The sequence below is a fragment of the Sorex araneus genome, chromosome 3 (genome assembly GCF_027595985.1).
Source record: "Sorex araneus isolate mSorAra2 chromosome 3, mSorAra2.pri, whole genome shotgun sequence".
NCBI classification, from domain to species: domain Eukaryota; kingdom Metazoa; phylum Chordata; class Mammalia; order Eulipotyphla; family Soricidae; genus Sorex; species Sorex araneus.
Genome location: NC_073304.1, coordinates 56191151 through 56214764, shown reverse-complemented (window position 1 = coordinate 56214764; position 23614 = coordinate 56191151). Strand labels below are relative to the sequence as shown.

Sequence of the window (23614 nt, the reverse complement as noted above, 5' to 3'; positions counted from 1 at the left end):
GTCTGCACTCAGGAACCACGGCTGGTGGTGCTCAGGGGACCACATGGGAAGCTGGGATTCAAACCCGTGTTGGACGCATGCAAGGCAAACACCCTACCGGCTATGCTATCACTCCAGCCCCAAGATCTGCATAATTCAATTATAGGTTTGATGAGGTTTATTGAAACAGAATGAGACTTTATATATGAATGTTATATACCCAAGGAAATCAGGAGAAAAATCCATATTCACACACATTTTCAAAATATCCAGTGACCTCATTTCTACTACCAAATTTTATGTTGGGTCTATGTGTGTCAGATCTCAACCTCATGCCTCTTTAACCATCTGTAAAATGAGGATAATAATAACAACCTCCTACATTTTAGAAAAAGAGGACTAATGTGAAGGCTAAAAAAGTAATTTAGCTGTTTAGAAAACGGGTTAAGGAAGTGTACTTTTGGTATAAACATATTTTAAAATGAGAGTTTTGCAGAATATTGGAGTTTTTAAATTATATAACTTAAAAATTTGAGAAAATACTTAAGGTAAAACTACTTAAAGTGTCCCTTCACATTTATGCCTTACCTGAAATGTTAAGATTAATAAATTCAGTATTAAAAACAATAGCTTTAGTCTTATGGCATATAAAACCATTTAAAAGGAGATGACTGGATCTGAAGGCTTGAATGAATGAGTGAATAAATAATGAATAATGAATTTTAAGAGTGGATTTGAGAGTTTGTAGGAAAGTGGTGGTTGTCTCTTAAAAAAAAAAATCCTTAATGGTTCATTATGATGAAGATGTGCTCTAAACAGAAAAATCAGAAATTGCCTGCTTCAGAGAGCAAACTGATCTTCTATGGAATCTTCTCAGGAGCAAAAGTTCAATTTAGGTCATAGGTGTTTAAAAATCACTCACTATGTCACAAATACTGGGAAACTTTAGTTCAGAGAAAACAATCTTTAGAAAGCAGTCACTGGGGATTCGTAGATGGCAGTTTAGTGTGAAAAACTGTTGTAGCCTTTATTAGCATTGAAATGTAGAGGGGGGAATCCAGATATCTTGCAAATACAGAGTTAAGATATATTAGCATTTTATTGTCTTAGTTATATGCATATTCTGTCAAGTTCCTGAGATATTTGTTATGTTAACAGTTTTTTAATTTCAATTCTGAAAATATTAGGGAATAGAACTGTGAGGAAAGTATCAACATCAATAATTATAGTCCGTAATTGAGATATTAAAAGAAATGGCCAAATAAAATCTCTATATTAGATATTTGACGCTCAGAACAATGAATACAATCTTCATTTATTTAGAAAATATTTATGCTGTTTTGACTATGTGTCAGGCATTGAACTAGGTCCATGGGAATCCTCAATGAATTTATATTTTTAGAAGAAAAGACTAATTGAAAGTAAAGAACTATAAGACCATGTGCGTGTGATAATTACTATAATTAACATAACCATAATCAGTGCTGCAGAAGCCAGAAATGTCTGCCAAGAGACTTGCAGACAGTATGCAATGCTTAAAGATTCATGCACAATTTGACATTTTTAGATAATAGTTTAGAAGGAAACACAGGATGAGACTAAAGAGGTTAGGATAGATTCATATTGTGATAAGCTTCGTTATGTTTCTCAGTTGAGTATTTTGGAATCATTAACTGACCATATTTATATTTCAAAGTGATCCTAAGTTTTTTTGTAGTAAGGAAATAACTAGGTCAAAATAAGTATTACTTTGCTGTTGCAAATATATTGCTAATAATATGTGTTTTACTAAATTAGAAAATTTAGTGGCTAAAAATAAATGTATTGTTTACACTTTTGGAGGCAAGATATTTAACATCTATTTCATTAAGTCAAAGTGGCACCTACTGGAACTCTGGAGAAAGAGCTCCTAGTGGCCACCTGTGTTGCGTGGACTTTGTTCCCTTTCACTGTCTTTAAAGCTATTCCCTCTTTTTGCTCATATAAATTCTCTAATTTTTTGTCAAATTCCCCTCTGTAATTGTCTTATAATTACAGTTTGAGTGCATGTCTTTTAGACACAAGTATTCTAGGAGAGGAGCCAGGGTGATAGTCCAGTGGAGAGGGTGTTTGCCTTGCATGTGGCCAACCTGGGTTCAGTCCCCGGCATCCCTTATTGCCCCCTGAGCAGTTCCAGGAGTGATTCCTGAGTGCAGAGTCAGACTAACCCCTGAGCATCACCAGGTGTGAAGCAAAAAGCCAAAAAAAAAATATCTAGGAGAATTCTAGGATTTAGATTTAGAGATTTAGAGACAACCTCTGGACTAGAGCTGTTACCAATTGGATTCCACGAGACATCAAAAGACTGTGGTCGCCTACCCACGAGATGGTCAGACTTCTTCGTCAAAACCCTGAACAAACGGTTTGAGGCTCTTCGTGTTCCTGGAGCAAGCAGATGCCATTGGGCTACACTAACACACAACAGGGATGAATGGAGACGTTACTGGCACCTGCTCAAGCAAATTGAACATCAACAGGATAAGTGATACAAGTGAAGGAGAATTCCTCTATCTCAAAATTCTTAATCCTATCTACAAAATCCATTTTGCCATACAAGTTTAACACCAAAAAATTTCAGATAATGGTTTTCAGGCCATAATTTAGACTACCACTGGCGGCTGCCAAATAGTAAGGACTCTCATCTGTGTATTTCTTTACAATAACATACCTACTTATACATAACCCCAAAACAATTATTTTAGAAAGACAATTAAATAAATAAAGGACAACTATATGTGCTTCAACAATGGTGAGAATGAATTTGGTGGCAATCAGTTGTGTAAAATAAGGGAAATAATAGATTAGAGCTGAAATCTAGATTTATAATCATACAATGAAATGAATGATAGTATAAGCGATGAAAACAAGGGATTTCCCAGACCAGCAGGGGCAGCAGCCCGAGCAGCCGCAGCCTGCGCCCTCTCCTGCCCGCCGGCCCTCCCGGGCCCTCCACCCGCCTGGAATGTCCTTCCCTCTTCCTCCTTCACTGCCCCCTTCCTCCTCCGACCTGCGGGGTCCCTCCTCCCCTTCCTGCCCACCCCTTTGTTCCACCCCTGGCCTCCCACCCTTCCCCTTTCTGCCCGCTCCCCTTTTCCTCCCTCAGTCTCCTTGTGCCTACAGATTTTGGCTTTCACCCACCCCCACCCCCCGCCAGTGACCAAAGACTTGACCACTCAAAGTCCAGCTCCCCAGAACACTGCTCGACATGGACACTGGTGTGATTGAAGGTGGAGTAAATGTCATACTCACAATCTGACTGCTTATGCATGGAAAGGAAGGAGAATCTGTGAAGAGGATGAGTGAAGAGAGTGGTGCACGTATCAACATCTGAGAAAGGAATTGTCCCAAGAGAATTATCACTTTGGCTGGACCCACTAATGCCATCTTTAAAGCCTTTGTTATGATCATTGACAAACTGGAAGAGGACATTAGCTGTCAGTCGACCCCCAGTCATCCTGAGGCTGGTGGTCCTTGCTAGTCAGTGTGGCTCTCTCATTAGGAAAGGTGGATGCAAGATCAAGGAAATACGAGGCAGTATAGGGGCTCAAGTCCAAGGTGGCAGGGGATATGCTCCCCAATTCTACTGAGCGGGCCATCACTATTGCTGGCATCCCGCCATCCATTATTGTGTGTGAAACTGATCTGCATGGTCATGTCGGAGACTCTCCCAGTCCCCTCCGAAGGGCGTGACCATCCCTTACTGGTCCAAGTCATCTAGTTCTCCGGCCATCTTTGCAGGTGGTCAGGCCTATACCATTCAAGGACAGTATGCAATTCCACAGCCAGATTTGACCAAGCTGCACCAGTTGGCAACACAACAGTCTCATTTTCCTATGACACATGGCAACACCAGATTCAGTGCGTGTTTGGATGCATCAGCTCAGACTACTTCTCATGAACTCACCATTCCAAACGATTTGATTGGCTGCGTAATTGGGTGTCAAGGGGCCAAAATCAATGACATCCATCAGATGTCTGGGGCCCAGATCAAAATTGCGAACACAGTGGAAGGATCTACCGATAGGCAGGTTACCATCACTGGATCTGCTGCCAGCATTAGCCTGGCTCAATATCTTATCAATGTCAGGCTTTCCTCGGGGACGGGTGGCATGGGGAGCAGCTAGAACAATGCAGATTCATCCATAATTCCTTCTGCTTTTCACCACCACCCATGATCCATCTGTGTAGTTTCTGAACAGTCAGCGATTCCAGGTTTTAAATAGTTTGTAAATTTTCAGTTTCTACACACTATGTCATCCATTCGTGATTTTTTTTAATTAAAATGTTTTAATTTCTTTCTCTGTTCAGCTGTTAATGCTGAAATCCATATTTAGTTTTTTTTTAATTTTTATTTTATCACCATGTGGAAAGTTACAAAGTTTTCAGGTTTATGTCTCAGTTATACAATATTCAAACATCCCTTCACCAGTGCCCATATTCCACTACCAAAATCCCCAGTATACCCCCGCCCCCCACCCCTAACTGTATAACTGATGAATTTCACTTCATTTTCTCTTTACCTTGATTACATTCCATATTGCAAAACAAAACTCACTATTGTTGTTGGAGTTTCCCCCCAAGAAAGACAGCCCTACTAAGGAAGCATTTGATAATTGGTTTTCCATTAAAAAACTGCATGTTTTCAGATTTTAGAAAAGGTCGCGCGGCCGCGTTAGCCTCGGATGTGTCCCAGCCCCGCAAGCCGGAGCCCTGTTAGTTGCTGCTCAGTGATGCCAGGGCTCCATCTGGAGAAGGTGTGCAGGCTGCACCTCCTCCGTCTGGCTCCCCCGTGTTGCTGGCCCAGTTTCGGGTCCGGAGCATTTCTCCAGCTGCGTTGCTCACCAGAATGCCTGGCCTCTTCTCTGTTGAATCCATATTTAGTTTTATAAGCTTCTCCCCGTCTTTTATTTTTTGGTTCGTAAATTTTTTTTGTTTGTCATGGAAATGTAAGAGTGGAATATTAATACATTTCAGTTTAGTTCTGTAATGTCAGGAATTTTTCAAAAAAAATAAACGATGGACTGGGAAAAAAGGGAATTTCACTCACGAGTGTAGTTAAATATGTTTTTAACCATATCTCTGACATAGTCAAATTTCTAAATCTCCGGTTATTTCACTAAAATTTACTTCACAACAAATATCTTTATTGAATAATTACCCCACTAAGTCACTCCATTCTACTACTGATAACGAAGGTGGGAAGAATTAATATTTCTTTGTATTTCAATACTCTAAAATTGAAGAATAAATTCAGATCAATTTATTGTAATTATGTGATACTTCCTATGTGAATACAAATTTTGAACCATGATTTATAGAGGTTATAGTTTTTTTACTATGATACTTAAATTATGATTGCTACTTTAAATTCTCATATGGTGTTTTACATTTTATAAAAGGCCAACGTTTTAAGATGTATTAATGTCATTTAAAAAATCATTCCACTGCAAAACCCAATCCTCCACAAATCTCATTCTGTTTTGTATTTTAATCTGACAAAATTGAAAGTGTCATGGCTGGCATTTATAAATTATTTCATACTAAAAGTTTTGGTCTTTTAAAAGTGGTCATTTTAAAGAGAAAACTATTAAATACAAAATTTTGCTAAAAACAGAAGCTATTTTGTAGTTTAAATAATTTTTATAGGTATTTTTATTTTATTTTCATTTCAGTCTGCTTTCTTGACTTTCTCATCTTAAATATTTTATAATTATTCTATAGGAAAAATAATTTTCATAACTTTACAATTTCAAATGCATTGGAAAGCAAACAATTGAGAGATTCCATGTTAATCTTTCCTCATCAAAAACTCTATTCTTTATCTCTGATAGTATTAAGTGAAATCTATATTGAATTATAGACTCAAAAGAGTTTTGCACAACTAAATTTAACCATATTTTGCATTGTTTGAATTATAGCTTGTCTTTCATTCCACTATTACCAATAAAAGTGTATTTGAAACTAGTGGCTACAAAGAGTGTAGTGGAAAATATACTGCTACCTTTTGACATAAATGCTATATATTGGAATTTATCCTCCCTAATATTTTTATTTCTGTCAAAGGAATGATTATATAAAATTCATCATTTTCTATAACATTGCTATTTTATATACCTCACAGAGTCATGCAGTGATTAGTCTTCCCATTTTTTATTGATTTATTTCACTTACAACAAAGTCCTCAGTGTCCATTTATTTTTTTCATACATGGCATGATGGTCTTTTTCTCAAACTACATTATTATATATACACATCAGATTTTTATTCAGTATATTCTGTGGACACAGTTTGCTTCTTGCACCTTGGCTGTTGTAAAAAAAAAATCACACTTAAAATGGGAATGAAATTATTGTCTTTAGATTCTTATTTGTATTTATCCAAAATGATCAAAACCCAGAAGGGTACTTACTGAATCAAATAAAAAATATTTTAGTTTCCATTTAAGTTCTCATGTGTTATTTGTAAACTCAACTTAAAGTTGTCCGTTCCTTGCTTTTTGAGGGTTTTATCATACTAGGCTGCTAAATCTAGCCAAATTAGACTTTACTGCAAATATTAACATGATAGTGTGGTTTTTATTCTTTGTATCACAGTAATTGACTTTTATATGTTGACTGATTCTTGTATCTAAAGCATGAAACCCACTTGGCCATGGTCATGGTATACAACTCTTTTAATATTATTTAGTTCAATTTTTGAGTCACTGTCACTGTCATCCTGTTGTTCATCAATTAGCTCGAGCGGGTACCAGTAACATCTCCATTGTGAGACTTGTTACTGTTTTTGCTATATCAAATACACCATGGGTAGCTTGCCAGGCTCTTCTTAGCTCTAGGGATACTCTTGGTAGCTTGCCCGGCTCTCCGAGAGGGATGGAGCAATCGAACCGGGTCCACCAGGTGCAAAGGCAAACGCCCTACCTGCTGTGCTATTTCAAATGTTCTACTCTTCTATATTACCATCTATCTATCAAGCATTCAACGAACTGAAGAAAAGCTGGAAAAAGTGACCCAGAGATACAGCAATCTCTGTCTCTTCTCCTCAAAAATGGGTTCAGCCCAGTGGTTCCATTTAACCACCGGCCACAAGGACTGAGAGATCAGGCGTCCCTCTCAATCAGGGGCCATGTCACACCCATGGCCAAGGGGCAACATCTATAAAAGCCCTAGAGCTTCTGACCTGGACCCCCAGGGTCTGCTGCCCCCGGGACCCGGAAGAGATCAGAAGCCCCGTAGGTGGCAGCAGCAGGAAAGACTCCAGGTGCCCTCTGAGGTCCCCCCACTACCAGGCTCTGTCCTCCTCCCCGGGACTGCCACCTCGTGTTCCACAGGTCCCGGTTCTGAGGCCCAATCTGCCTGTGTGGCTCACCAGCAGGATCACGCCCCTGCTCCCCCTTAGAAGAAGCACGTAGGGATTCTGGTCCCCAACACTGAATCTGGGAGTCCCAAGGGTCCAACCGGGAGCCAGAGCTGCATGCGTAAGGACAAGACGTGCCAAGATCCTTAAAAGTCCTTAAAAGTCAGGAGATCTAGGGCTCGAGATAGCACAGCGGGTAGGGTGTTTCTCTTGCATGCGGCTGACCGGTTCAATTCCCAGCATTCCATATCGTCCCTCGAGCACCACCACAAGTAATTCCTGAGTGCACGAGTATTTTTTTTCTTTGAGTATTTGATTGAAAACATTTCTTTATCTTCATCAGGATTATTGATCTATAGCTGTTTTTGTATGTGTTTTAAAATTTTAATCTCTATATGGCTTAAATATCAGGGTATAGAGTGTCACAAAACTAGTTGGATGATACTTTTTCTTAATTTGGGGGGGGGGAATTTTACCAGTTATGATCAAATTTCTTCAAATATTTTTAGACATTCCCTGTAAAGTCATATAATTCTCGATTGCTTTGCTTGAGGTATTTTTGATAATTGACTCTAAATCATTATTAAGAGTAGAATATTTTTGTTTCCCTTAGTTCAAGATTCAGTTGTAAGTTGCACATTCTTAGCAAGGCACACATTCTGTTATTCAATTTGTTTGTGTGTAGTTGCTCATACTAATCTTTTATGATCAGTTTCATGTGTCTCTAGTTGCAAAATCAATTTTTTCTAAATTTATTTTTCTTCTAGTCTAGCTATATTTCGCTAATTTTGTTTGTTTCCATATATGCTTTCAAATTAATTGATTTTTGTATTTATTTTCTTTTGTTTAGTACTCCTATGGTCATATTATTCCCCCCCTCTTAACTTTAAGATTAACTTGGGTTTTTTTGTAATTACTTGCATTAAAAAATTAATTTTGTTTTTGGATATATCTTTTTGCAAAGGGACAGATTTCCCGAGCAGTGTTCAGGAGGCATGGTAATTAACTATCAGCCAATTGTACATACAGCCTAGATACAAGAATGGGGAAGGGATGAGGAACTGCTCAAGTCCTGTAGAACCAGGGATTACCTCAATTATTCTAGAGCTGGCGGGTAGAGGGAGCCCTTAAGGCCAGACCTAGTACTGCTGAGGGAAGCTCTAGAATTCCACCTAGAGATATCTGGGGACTGTGTTACACCTGGTATTGAACTGGAGTTGACCATATGATGCAAGACCACAAGGTGTATTCTTGAACCTTGGAACTGTCTCTTCAGCTCTCTTGGTTTTTTATGAGTTTGTGTCTGTGGGTGGGTGGGTGGGGACCCAGAAGTGCTAAAAACTTGTACCTATCTCTGTGCTCAGGTACTTCTGATGGACCTGAATACAAACCAGATCAGTTGTATTTAAGTACCTTAAATGCTGTTCTATCATTTTAGTGTTGGTATTTTAAAGCATCAAGTTCACTGTTAATACTGCTTTTGCTGCATCTCATGTTTTGATAGGATGAAATTAATTAAAGGGCTAATAAAAACATTTTCTATTTAGTTCATCCTTTGATCTGTTGAATGTCCAAGAATGTATACTTTTCCATATATCTGTTCACTTCCCAATTTTTCTATTGCACGGTGAGTAGGATGTTTGCCTTTAACCTAGCTTACCCGGGTTCGATTCTTCATTCCCTCTCAGAAAGCCTGGCAAGCTACCGAGAGTATCCGGTCCGCACAGCAGAGCCTGGCAAGTTATCTGTGGCATATTCAATATGCCAAAAACAGTAACAACAAGTCTCACAATGGAGACATTACTGATGCCTGCAAATCGATGAACACAGGACGACAGTGTGACAGTGTGATTCACATATAGATTTATTCCTTAGTAAAAAAATAAATATGACTTCACTATAATTTGTTAAAACTTGTCTGTGATCTAATACAATTGACTCCAGAGAATGTTTAATAAGATCTTGAATTTGTGTTGAATGCTATGCTGTTGAATGCTATGTTGTATATTTTTTGTTAGATTCAATTGAACAATAGTGTTGTTCACTATTCCCGTATTTCCTTATTGAATTCCATATTGGAACTCTCTCCATTATTGTAGCAGGATATTGAAATATAGTATTATTATTTTTGTTTTTGTTATTTGTGTTTGTTCATGGAACCCTCCCCATCAGTGCTCAAGGGACCACTTTCAACTATATTTGATATGGTGCCATGTGCCTGGCATTTATGTTATTGGGTCTGACAACATAGTGCTCAGGGGCCCATGTGGTACTTAGAATTAAATTTGGGATCTTATACATGCAAAGCCAGTGATTCATCTGAGTTCTCTCTCCATCCCTCATACTATCATTTTACCTTAGAATGTTTCCCTTTAGTTTAATAATGTTTGCTTTATTTATGCAATTTTATATTTATTTATAAAATATACTTGTTATTACTGGCATATAATAATCAACACAGATTAATTATAATAATTAATTACAATACATTTAAAATTGGGCCAGAGTGATAGTACAGCTGGTAGGGCGTTTACCTTGCTCGAGGCCGACCCAGATTCGATTCCTCAATCCCTCTTGGAGAGCCAAAAAGCTACCAAGAGCATCCTGCCTGCACGGCAGAGCCTGGAAAGCTACCTGTGGCATATTAGATAAGCCAAAAACAGTAACAAGTCTCACAATGAAGATGTTACTGGTGCCCGCTTGAGCAAATAGATGAACAACTGGACGACAGTGCTACAGTGCAGTGCTACATTTAAAATTGCGTGCCTAGTGGGAAAAAAAAATCCTTTCATTATTGTGACATGAAGTTGTCTCTGTGAGGTTTTTTTTCCTGTTTTTTGTCTTTTTTTAAATTTTTTTACTTATGTCCAGTTTGTGTGATGCAAGTACAACTATATTAGCTCTCTTTTGAAATACCATTTCACATGCATTCCATTTTAGCACTTAAATCTGAAGGGAATCTCTTTCCTTCAGACCCCTGTAGACAACATATAATGAGGTCTTGTTTAATTTTCTAATCTGCTTAGTCATTCTACCTTTAGAGAATGTTAATTCATTTAACTAATTAATGGAAAAGTCAGTGAAGTAGTTTAAGTAGTGGAGCACATGTTTTAATGTACTAAGATCTGAGTTTGATCCCTGGAATCACATAGTCTCAAATATCCTAATTATGGCCCAGTATCCCGAAACAGTACTATGTTCAAGCCTGGCCCATTGTCAGTATTGTTTTGTCTGTAAACACCCTGGTATGACCTGTATATAAAATAAAATAAATTTTAAAACAATAATTTATGGGGAGTGATCTACTATTCCAATATTATTATCCTCTCTTATTTTGTACTCCTGGCTCTACAGTGAGGCAACACTCCTGGAGATAATTGGGTACAACATGCCATGCCTGGACCAAACCTATGTTGGCTGGCTGCATGGCAAATATGCTAGCCTCTATACTACCTGTCAGGGGCCAGGTCATTATTATCATCATCATTATAATTATGTTTTACAAGTCTCTTAATTGTGTTTATTTCTATAACTTTTCACCCATTTAAGTAATTTTTTTGGTATTGACATTCTTTGGTACTTTGTTTTTGATTAGTGTATTTCCTATATATATATATTTTTTTCCACTGTGGTTCCCTTACAAAAAAGGGCTTACAAAAAATTTTAGTTAAAATGATGTATTTTAATAAGTAAAAGTTTAATCACATATTTAAAACTTTGCACAGTTTCTTTTCCCTCTTTCATGTGTTTTACGTTACAATTTATATTATTTTTATAGTGTGCATCTATCCAGTAACATGCTATCAGTTAGTTATTTTAATATTGTTTCTTTTATGTTATTATAATTAAAGTTGATTCATACACCATGATCAGAATATCACAGTATTCCTTATTTTTCAAAATATTTTCTTTTGTGAGCATGTTTATACGTAAATACGCTATAGATTTTCTGTTTCTGTTTAAATTAATTAAAAAAGTTAATTTTATTAATTTGAAAAACTCTTTATCTTTTCTTGTAAATCAAGTTTATTGATTTTGAATCTCCCGAATTTGTGATACAAGAAAATCTTTAATGCTCCTTCATTTTTTTTTCAAAGGGTTTTTCTTTTCTTTTTGTTTTTGTGTGGGGAGCAAGTCTCACCCGGCAAAGCACAGGCATAAGGATTTCTGCTGACTCTGCACTCAGGACTTACTCCTGGTAGTGTTTGTGGGATGCCAGGGATTGAATTCAGGTAGGCAGTGTGCAAGACAAATTCCCTACCTGCTGTACTATCCCTCTGGCTCCTATTCCTTCACTTTTAAGAGACAAGTTTGCATAATGTTCTTGAGAGAAATTTTTGCTTGGGGATTTTTTTGAGGGGTGAGGGGCACGCCTGGTGATACTCAAAGTTTAGTTCTGTCTCTGTACGCAGGAATTACTCTTGGCAGGGTTCAGAGGACCATATGGACTGCTGGGCATTGAACCTAGGTCAGCTATGTGCAAGGATAGAATCCACCCACCATCTCTCCAGCCCCGAGAGATTTTCTTTTTCCTTTCAGCACTTTGAATCCATCAACCAAAAATTTTATGCTAAAAATTTTCTGATAGTCCTGTGAGAGTTCTTTTGTATATTTTTCATGCCTTTTTAATCTAAATTCTTTAAAAATGTTCTTTGCCTTTTGATTATTTGAATATAACTTGCCTTTGTGAGAGGTACATGGATTTATCATGCTTAAAATCCTGTTGAGCACTGTATGTAAATGTAAATGAAAGCGCATTCCATTTCATTCTTCTGATTGTGGGAAGAGATTTAGGCCATTATTATAGTTTTTCTTTCAATTTTTTTTTTTTTTTTTGTGGCAGACCTATCAGTGTTCAGAGTTTGCTCCTGGCTCTACAGTGATGCAACACTCCTGGAGATAATTGGGTATAACATGCCATGCCTGGATCGAACTTATGTTGGCTGGCTGCATGGCAAATATGCTAGCCCCTATGCTACCTGTCAGGGGCCAGGTCATTATTATCATTATCATTATCATTATCATTATGTTTTAAAAGTCTCTTAATTGTGTTTAATTTTTTCATTTTTTTTCTTGCAGTAATTTTTGTTGGCCTCTTTAAATTTCTATCATTTTGGCCACTAGATTTATTCTGAAACTGAATCTATTTAGTAAATTTGGCAGTTCAGTGTTGTATACCACAGATTGAGGACTTCCGCTTTCTGTTTTTTAATATTTCAATATTTTGTTTAATTTAACACAGTCCATTTTTTTATGACTCCACTGAGCATTTTTAAGGGAGGAGTTTTTCTGTTTCAGGCAGTTAATAGATGGGTTTTTGACTTTTGTTGGTTTTTTTCTCTTTCCATAACATATATATGTACATATACACACATATGTATATATACATACATACATATGTGTATATACGTACATATATATCTTCCTTTTACTCTTTATGTTAAAGTCTTTTAAAAAAACATAATATTTCTAGTCTTTACAAACTATGCATACAACCCTCACCATTTTCCTATCCAGAGATTCTGGTTAAGTGTCAAATATTTAAACTAGTTAAAACAGCCTCCATTAATTCTAGTAGCTACTTAAAATCTTCAGTGTTCCAAGTCCCATCAGCACTCTGAGTATAAAGGCTTAGTTTGTTTTGCTTAATGAATTTACTTAGTAATGGTGAACAAAAGGAATGAAAAGAAACTTTATTTTAGGTATTTTCCTATAGTAGAAATTACAGAAATTATAAATTCAAATAATAAATTATTTATACATATATGTATATTCATTATTCTCAGACATGTTTATATGCCTGATGATGTTTAGTATTTAAAAAACACTAATGAACAAAATTGCATATAAATTTAAATAGCATTATGTTCTCTATGTCTAAAATGTCTAGTAATCAAGATATAAACATTGGGGCATTTTAAGTATTACTGATGAGTAGCACTGCACTGACATAGCACTATCGTCCCATTGTTCATTGATTTGCTCGAGCAGGCACCAGTAACGTCTCCACTGCGAGACTTGTTGTTACTGTTTTTGGCATATCAAATACGCCACGGGTAGCTTACCGGGCTCTCCAAGAGGGGCGGAGGAATTGAACCCCAGTTGGCCACATGCAAGGCAAACACCCTATCTGCTGTGCTATCAGTCCAGCCCTATATATATATATATATATATATATATATATATATATATATATATATATATATTACTTTTTGGGTCACACTCGGCGATGCACAGGGGTTACTCCTGGCTCTGCACTCAGGAATTACCCCTGGCGGTGCTCAGGGGACCATATGGGATGCTGGGAATCGAACCCGGGTCGGCCGCGTGCAAGGCAAACGCCCTACCCGCTGTGCTATCACTCCAGCCCCCTATATTTTTATTTTCAATCAATATACATTACCCAGAAAACATTTTTTAAAATTATTTATATTTTGGTCACTGACATATTGCAGAGTGGCCAAAAATTTCAAATTCTGAATTTTTTTAAATCTCTTTGCTATTGTTGCAGTTACCCCTATTCTGAATTTTTTTTTATCTCTTTGCTATTGTTGCAGTTACCAGGGGTCACACACATGCTTGGTTATCATGCTTACTACTGACGTGGTGCTTGCTAGAGATGATGCATCTGCATGCAGTGCTTTCACACTCACCATGGTGCTTAAAAGTGGCTTCACAACTCTCAATTGCAGTAGTTGCCTGAGGTTGCACTTCTTTGAATGTGCATTCATGTGTGATTGTAGTGGTTTGAAAGAGGTTGTTTCGATGGTGCTCACACATGTGCTCACTAGGGTTCACACTCCTGACTTCTGTCCTGGCCCAGCCATTGTTTCAGTGGTCATAGCAGGTCACACACCTTTTGGTGCTCACATATATCTGGCTGCAGAGCTCTGGAGATTGCACCTTAATTTGTGGCACAGATGGCCTAAGAGAGCACAGACACTAGGTCTCCACTTAGAGCATCAAGTGGCATCAGTATTAAATTCACCTCATGCTTGCATGGCAGGCACTTTGACAACTGATCATTCCTGAACTCTCTCTTACATTGTTTAAATCCTGCAGTAACCTTGGCAAATATTTACCATATTTACCACCTCTCCTGCAAGCAGTATTTTCCCTTGTACTTGATTTAATCTCATGTTGTTTTGTTTATCTAGGCATCTAATTATACAAAATTCACTGCTAATATTGCCAGTAAGAAGCCACATTGACTAATTGCCCTGATAAAAAATTAAAATAATTAAGGACTACAGGAGCAGAAAATCAATGACATTATTGCTCACTAGCTAGACATGTTTCATTCTGCTATTGCTAAAATCTTTAAGAGTAAGAAAAAGTGACAAGCTGTTAAAGAATCTGCTTCATTGAAAACAATGCAACATAAATAAATCAAAATCTGAATTCAAAATGGTGCAGCTTTTCTTTAACTGCATTGAAACCTAGATACAGATGTGCAGCACCTTTACAAATATGATTACTATGACCAGAGTGAAAATTTGATAATGATGTTGAAAGAAACATCTATATTGAATTTGATGCTAACTCTAGTATCAGATGAGTTAAGTGAATTAAGAATACTCATTATATAATGTGAAAGCTAATGGAGAGTCTATGTGAGCTAATGTTAAGGAACTTGGAAAAAATGTGCACCCCCAAGATAAGATGAGAGTGAAGAAAATTACTTGCCATAATGAACACTACATATGGATGATTTCTTACAACTAAGGAGACTGGTGCCTGATAAAGAACTTTTATCCATAAAAGGTTCAAGTAAACACGACATTTCAGTGATGTTAAAGATAAGGCCCTATGTGATTTGGGAGCAATATTTTAGGCTACAATCTCTTATGACTTGGCTTAAGAACTATAAGCCTTCAAGCATTTCAGTCAGCACACGCTGACAGTATACTATAGAAGCAATAAGAAGTCATGGATGACCCTAACGGCTTCCGAGTTGCTATTTGTTTTTGTGAACCTTGAGATGCAGTACTATGGTTGGAGTGTAATATATATGCTCTTTGACTTCATGGCATTCACACAATGCAAAACTGCATATTAATGCATTTTTCAGAAAATATTCTCATTTGTTATTCGATACATGGCTGTAGTTTGTGATTAAAATATGAAAGAAAATCAAGTGAGAGCCAAAGCTAAGGTTATAAGAGATTTATTCTGAGGTCTGAGGTCTTTTGAATAAAAATTAAGCAAATTATATAGGCCAAATATAAAAATTTGTTTCACAGTTTCTAGTAAAAACAACTTTTGCATTTATCCTATTCAAGAAAAACTGAATTATATTTCAAAATGAAGTTAAATGGGGAAAGCAGTTTCTCATTAAATTAGATGTAAATTGAACATTCTAATGTAATTCTTGCAGTATGAGTATAGAGATTTCTGAAATGAAATCTTATTATGCATATCATACTTAAAAGTGCAGTGCAAAAACTTCTGCCTGTTAAATAACAGCATACACTTTTTCGAGGAAGTTTCTGTTCATCTCTTCTTCCCAGTTTTTTATAGTTAGATCTTTTTCCTTGTAAAATTTGGTGCTGAAAGAAGCTAAAATGATATACATGATACGCCTTTAGTAACAGTATCTACTGAAAAGAAAAAAGAAGAAAGAGAGAAAGAAAGAGAGAGAGAGAGAGAGAGAGAGAGAGAGAGAGAGAGAGAGAGAGAGAGAGAGAGAGAGAGAGGCGTGTTTGCCACAGAGGTAGGTGGAGTTTTAAGGGTGGGAGGGAAACTGGAGGATACGGTGGCAGAAAATGTACATTGGTGTTGGAACATTGAATGACTGAAACTCATGAACAACTTTGTAACTGTGCAACTTACAGTGATTTAACCTAAAAATATTTTAAATAACAGCATGTAGAACCATGCCCAATAAATACGTACAAAAATTTATTACTTTTTGTTTTGGGGTCACACTCTTTGCTGTTCAGAGCTTACTCCTGGTTCTGAGCTCAGGGATCACTTCTGTGAGGCTCAAGGGAACACGTGGGATTCAGCAGATTTACTTGGGTCAGCTTTGTGCAAAGCAAGTGCCCTACCCACTTTACTATAACTTTGGTCCCACATAAAATTAATTTTTAAAGGAAATGTTATTCAACAACACTCACCAGTGCTCAAAAGATCCAGAGCCACCAGGTGATGGACAGAGTGACATAAATTACCAGGGATTGAACTCAGGGGATAACACATATTAGCCATGTTATCTATAACATTAGTTATCTTCTTGGCCCACTTATTAGTATTTTTTATAGAGAAGTAATCAGTATTGCTAAGGGGAGAAATCTAAATTTTTATTTTGCCATTTATTGTTGCAATGGAAGAAAGGGGGTAAAAAGACCTCTGCCTTGGTATAATGCTTTTTTTTGACATAGTTTCACTTTTCATGGAATAAAACAACTTATTTTACCTAGATTAACTATTTCAGTATCTCTTTTGATATTGTATATCCTAAGTTTAACAGACAATACATCTGCTCAAATGTTTCAAAATTATTTGAAACTCTGCATTTGGTGAGGTTGTGATTTAGTCTATACGGAATTCTTTAGCTATACTTAGCTATACATAGATGACAAACCATCTCTTAGTAACAAGTAAGCTCTTAGAATCAGAAGCTGAAGAAAGCTAAACATTTGTAACTAATCCCAAATACAAAAGCTATGCTGTAAACAAATTTATAAAGCAATATTTTCTGGATAATTTCATGAAATATAAGGATAAAGGATGAACTAATGTATTTCTAATTTAAAATATAACTTCCCTATAAAAACATTGAAATGAATCTTAAAAATAAGATAAAAGATATGCTTTGAAATATCCTAACTTGTTTTCATATAGTTACATACTGATCCCGTGCTTTTCTGAGAACATGTGGAAAAGCTAAATGAAATACCAAACATGTCTGTTTCAAGACACAGAAAACCTGCCAATTTCACAGAACTTCATGGGTAGACCTCACTGAGAGAAGGAATGTATGGAAGTTGAATCAATATTTCTGAACTTTCACTTTTATCTTTGAGGAACAACATGGGACTATATATATATACATATATATATATATATATATTGTTTCTTGAAATTGAGAGAGGAGACCACTGTAACAGGAGTGATAAAGCAAGAGTAGTTAATAATTTCATTAAGACTGGGGAGATGAAAATTGCACTTTGTGATAGTGCTATTATGACTATGAGAGTGAGAGTCCATTCTAGAAAAAAGGAATGGACACAGAAAAAATCATGAAATTCAGTTTTACTTCAAATCATTTGTTGAATTCATAAGCAACATGAAATATCTGAGTAAGAAGTCAATCAAAATATCTGAAAAAATGGATTTTTAAAATAACATTATGATACTTGGGAGGAAAAATAATGAGTTAGGAGGATTAGAAATTTGAAAAGGTATTATTACACTATCCAATATCTAGGTTTACTTACCAGAAAGTGTATAAAATTAAGAAAAATATTTAAAAAGAAAGACACTTTGATTCCTACAAGAATTGACAATCAGTTCATTATAATCATACCATTCATCATTAATTCTATTTGAGTTGCTCACTTTTATAACAGACTAGAGGTTTGGTAAACCCACAATTGTAGAAGAATAGTATTATTCAGAAACTCTTATTTCGACTCACATTTTTTATTATATGCCATCTTGTTTGGCTACCTATGAAGAGATCATGAGGAAAACCATACATTGCCTGGTAGCTGAGAAACATCTGTAGCCAATGCCTGCCTAAAAGTTTCTTGCATTTGAGGCTACAATCTTCTTTTCCTTTTTCTTTTTCTTTTCTTTTTTTTTTTTTTTTTTTTGCTTTTTGGGTCACACCCGGCAATGCACAGGGGTTACTCCTGGCTTTGCACTCAGGAATTACTCCTGGCGGTGCTCAGGGGACCATATGGAATGCTGGGATTCGAACCCGGGTCGGCCGCGTGCAAGGCAAATACCCTACCCGCTATGCTATCACTCCAGCCCCTACAATCTTCTTTTTCTTTTGTAACTAAGATCGTGTCACCAAAAACTAATTCCTGAAATCCCAGTTTAATCCAAGTGCGAGAGTCACATATACAATTCTTGCCTAGCTTAAGTTCTAAATTTATTTGTGGATATTTTAGGCATGTAATTATAATACGTGACCACATCTCTCCTGAGACACCACTTATTTAGCATAATTGCTTTAGATACCACTTGGATTTTCTCAAAGATATTGACAAATTGGTGTATAAATTGAGCTAGAGAGGAAGTCAAGAAAAGGCACTGATACGTTAGTTATTGAACACAGTTTGATCTCTGGCACTGCTAATGGTTTTTTCAAGCACCTTCAGGAGTGATTCCTGAGCACAGAGCCAGGATTAATCCCTAAACACTTCTTAATAACACCCCCTTCCCCAAAAAATGTATGGGGACTAAAATACTGAATTTAGTAGTTACATATTTTATCTAAGAATTTACTATTATTACAGGCCTCAATTCTATACTTAAATTGTCAGTACATTGATTTGATGAAATAAAGGTTAGTTTTACTTCAAATCATTTGCAAGCTTCCTTATTTATTCCCTTGCTTTATCAGGTCTTACAGTACTTTGAGCATGCAATTAGCTAACTTATACTTTAAACTGTTTGCCACCCAGTCTCACTCTATCTGGCAAGTTAACTAAGTTTTCTCAGGTTATCCTATCTGACATTTGTATTAAGTATTTTAGTGTGCATTAAAGAAACCATTACATACAGTAATCATATATGGAAATTTTATTTTTAACAATACATTTTTCATATCTCATCTCTATATAGTATAGGTTTGAACTGTCTAGATATTTTTATACATAAATTTTATAAAAATAAATGCACAACTATTTTGCATATGGGTAACGTAATAAAATATTATAAGAGAATTAAAAATGGACAGTAGCAGTGCCTCTGAGAGTAAGATTGCAGAGCTGAACTTTCCCAGGGAGATGGGTAGGGAGAATGTGAGATGATGTGTGGACATTGTGGAAGGATGCTGGCGTACAGGTGGTGGGTTTTGTATTGAAATTTCGTATACCTGACATAGCACTACAGACAGTGTTGCAAATAACACACAATTAAATATGGTGTATATATAAAATAATTACAGTTAATTAATAAGCACAGGGGCTGGAGCGATAGCACAGCAGGTAGGGCGTTTGCCTTGCACTTGGCCGGCCCGAAGTTCGATCCCTGGCATCCCATATGGTCCCTCAAGCACTGCCAGGAGTAATTCCTGAGTGCAAAGCCAGGAGTAACCCCTGAGCATTACTGGGTGTGACCTAAAAAGCAAAAAAAAAAAAATTAGCACAAATGTTGCTCCATATTAACAGGCTCTATATTGACAGATCTACCAACCACACATATCTATTAGCTGAATTGTGTCAATGTAGAAATTTAGATATGGAGGTAGACGAAAAGAAACTTGAGCTTCTTAGGATTTGAGGATTGGAAACAATTGCTTTGAATAAACGTGACTGTTGCAATTTTGGGAGAATTATTACATGGATTTTTGACTTCATGAGAATCAGGATTCATAATCCCATTTCTAAGGTCAAATGTGGTTTCCTTATATAGCCTCCTGTTCCTGTTTTATTAGTGATCATTTTTATTCTTATATCTACACTTCATATGTATTAATTTCTGTCTCACTCACTATTGTTATATCAATATCGCTTAACTCTATCACTACAATGTCACACGAAATAACGAAATCACAAAATCCCGTTGATCATCTATTTCTCGAGCGGGCTCAGTAGCCTCTACATTTGTCCTATCCCTAAGATTTTAGAAGCCTCTCTCCACTCAGCCCTCCCAACGATGTCACACTGGAGGCTCTTTCAGGGTCAGGGGAATGAGATCCAGCTTGTTACTGGCTATAGCATATGAATACACCATGGGAAGCTTGCAAGGCTGTCGCATGTAGGCAGGAAACTCTCAGAAGTTTGCTAGTTTCTCCCGGAGGGAGAAGTAGGCTACAAGATATCGCGCTGCCGCAAAGCAGTCGAACGCTTCTGGGAGCTTGCTTTTAAGTCTCTGGATGTTGGCCATTGATGGGATTACACACACCTGGGTTCCTCTGCCGGTACCTTCATGCATGAGGCCTGTCCAAACGTGTGGAGAGGGGCGTCGAGCATGGCAGTGGTTAGGTTCCGGTGGTCTTTGGCCGCCAGGAGCTCTGCTCGGGGTGGAGAGGGAAGCTGGAGCCTGTTCCCTCGGAGGGGCCCTGGGGAAGACAGCCAGGCATGTGGGCAAGAGACCCTCTGCCACAATGTCACTAACTTAAAATAATAACATTCAAATTTTGACATTCATTTATTATCAATTCTATTACATGTGGGTTTGTTTTTGTTTTTATTTGAGATTATATATGCACTAACTCTATGTTCTCCTCATTATTATAGGAGGAGGAATTTTCTTTCTATAATAAAGGAGTTCGGAGATTCCCAGAGAAATGAAAGTCTATGATACAGAGGCTTAGCTTTAAAACTTCAGCAATTAACAAAAAAATCAGTCACTCACATTGATATTTTCTTGGCCAAAGTAAATACACAGTCAACTCATAAACAAATTGAGTCAAGAAGTACACTCAATCTGAAGTATAATTAAGTACACTTAATTTGAAATTCTAGTCACCACAAAAATTAACATGGAAAAAAACCTTTAATCTCACAGTAGAGTTTTGAACAATAAGGTAATCAGACAAATCAAAAACAAAAGTAGGGCTGAGTAGAAAAAGCAATTATTAGACCAAGATAGTAAACTATATGAAATAAATCATCCTTATATCTTTTCTTAGATACACTATGGCATTAGAATCCATTTACATAGCTGTTATCCCTTTATTTTAGGGAACCAAATTCTCAATTCTCAGTGGATGTTTGAAGCTATATACTAATGAGGCCTTGAGATTATTATTACTATTATTATTATTTTTTTCAGATATGAATACCTATAATAAAAGTTAATTTAAAATTACATAAAAACACTGATCTATCGTGATATTATATAAATTGGGGTTTATAAGCTATCTTGTATGCAATATTTTTAGATTATGGTTGACTGACCTCTGAAAAGTAAGCCACAGTTGCTTTTTGGGTCACACCAGGCTATAGTTAGGGGTTACTCCTTGCTCTGCACTCAGGAATTACTCCTGGCAGTACTCAGGGGACCATGCTGGGAATCAAACCCGGTTGGCCACTGGCAAGGCAAATGCCCTACCCGCTGTGCTATTGCCCCAGCTCCAGTAAGTCATAGTTAAGGGCAAACCACTATATAAGCCCTGGAAATTTCACAATTTTTTTATTAGAGATATGGTTATGAGCTTTCATGTTTGAGTTTCAATCATGCAATGATCAAACACCTATTCCTCCACCAGTGCACATTCTCCACCACCAGTGTCCCCAGTATACCCCCCTTTCCAACCCTTACTCTGCCTCCATGGCAGACCATTTTCTCCATACACTCTACTCTGGGGAATTATGGTTTACAATACAGATACTAGAGGTTATCATGTTTGGTCCTTTATCTACTTTCAGCACACATCTTTCATCCTGAACGATTCCTCCAACCATCATTGTCTTAGTGATTCCTTCTCTATTCCAGCTGTCTTCTTCCCCAGCCCATGTGTAAGGCTTCCAACTGTGGGACAATATTCCTGGTCCTTTTGTCTACTATCCTTGGGTGTCAGTTTCATAAATTATGTTATTTTTATATTCCACACATGAGAGTAGTCATTCTATGTCCCTCTCTTTCTGATTCATTTCACTTAGCATGATACTCTCCATGTCCATTCACTTATAAGCAAATTTCATGACTTTATATTTCCTAACAGCTGCATAGTATTCCATTGTGCAAATGTACCACAATTTCTTTAATCAGTCATCTGTTCTCAGACACTTGGGTTGTCTATAGATTCTGGCTATTGTAAATAGTGCTGCAGTGCTCATACAGGTGCAGATGTAATTTCTACTGTGCTTTTTGGAACCCTCGGAATATATTCCTAAAGTGGTATTGCAGGGTTATGTGGAAGCTCAATTTCTAGTTTTTGAAGGAATATCCATAATATTTTCCAGAAATGCTGGATCATTCAGCATTACTACCAATAGTGAAAGAGTGTCCCTTTTCCCCCACATCCATGCCAGCTCTAGTTGCTTTTGTTTATCTGAATGTGTGCCAGTTTCTGTTGTGTGAGATAATATCTCATTGTTGTTTTGACTTGCATCTCCCTGATGATTAGCAATGTGGAGCACTTTTTTCATTTGCCTTTGGCCATTTGCAATTCTTTTTTGAGGGAGCTTCCATTCATTTCTTCTCCCCATTTTTTTGATGGAGTTGGAGGTTTTTTCTCGTACAATTCTACTAGTCCCATATATCCTGAATATTAATCCCTTATCCGATAGGTATTGGTTAAATATTCTTCCTCATTCTGTGGGCTCTCTCTGTATTTTGGTCACTGTTTCTTTTGAGGTGCAGAAGCTTCTTAGTTTGATGTAGTCTCATTTGTTTATGTTTATTTCCACTTGCTTGGTCAGTGGTGTTTCATCCTTAAAGATTCTTTTAACTTCAAAGTCAGGGAGGGTTCTGCCTACATTTTCCTCCATGTACCTGTGGATTCAGGTCTGATATGAAAGTCCTTAATCCACTTTGATCTGACTTTTGTGCCTGGCTTAGACAGAGGTCAGAGTTCATTTTTTTTTTACAGGTAGCCCTCCAGTTTTCCCAACATCTCTTTTTGAAGAGGCTTCCCTTGTGCCACTTAACATTTCTTGCTCCTTTGTCAAAGATTAAGTGATCATATATTTGAGAGTCTGTGACAGAATATACAACTCTGTTCCATTGGTCTGTGGGTCTGTTTCTAGCCCAATACTATGCCGTTTTAATCACTACTGCTTTCACAATTAATTTTTAAAAAGAAACTACTATGTTAAATATATGTGCTTGACAACATATTTGAAAGTGCCAATGAAGATTTTAAAATATACATAGAAATAGCCAGAGAAAGTTCTATCAGCAATGTAATAAGGGGATCAATTAATTTATCTAGTAATTATATTTGAGAACATTATGCCCATATGTTTCAAAACTTATTAAAATTCAAAGACACTGGTACAGAATATACAATAAAATAAATAGTAGAAAGTCTTATTTTTATTTTATGTTTTATTGTAATGTTGTTCTTTTATCATGGCTTTAAAATGACTCCTTTTTTATTCTCAAGAAGAAT

The 23614-nt window shown here is 36.7% G+C and overlaps 1 pseudogene; it reads left to right on the top strand.

Moving 5' to 3' along the window:
- The first annotated feature begins 3223 nt into the window (after positions 1 to 3223).
- Positions 3224 to 4272, top strand: LOC101549996 (poly(rC)-binding protein 2-like; annotated as a pseudogene).
- Positions 4273 to 23614: the final 19342 nt, after the last annotated feature.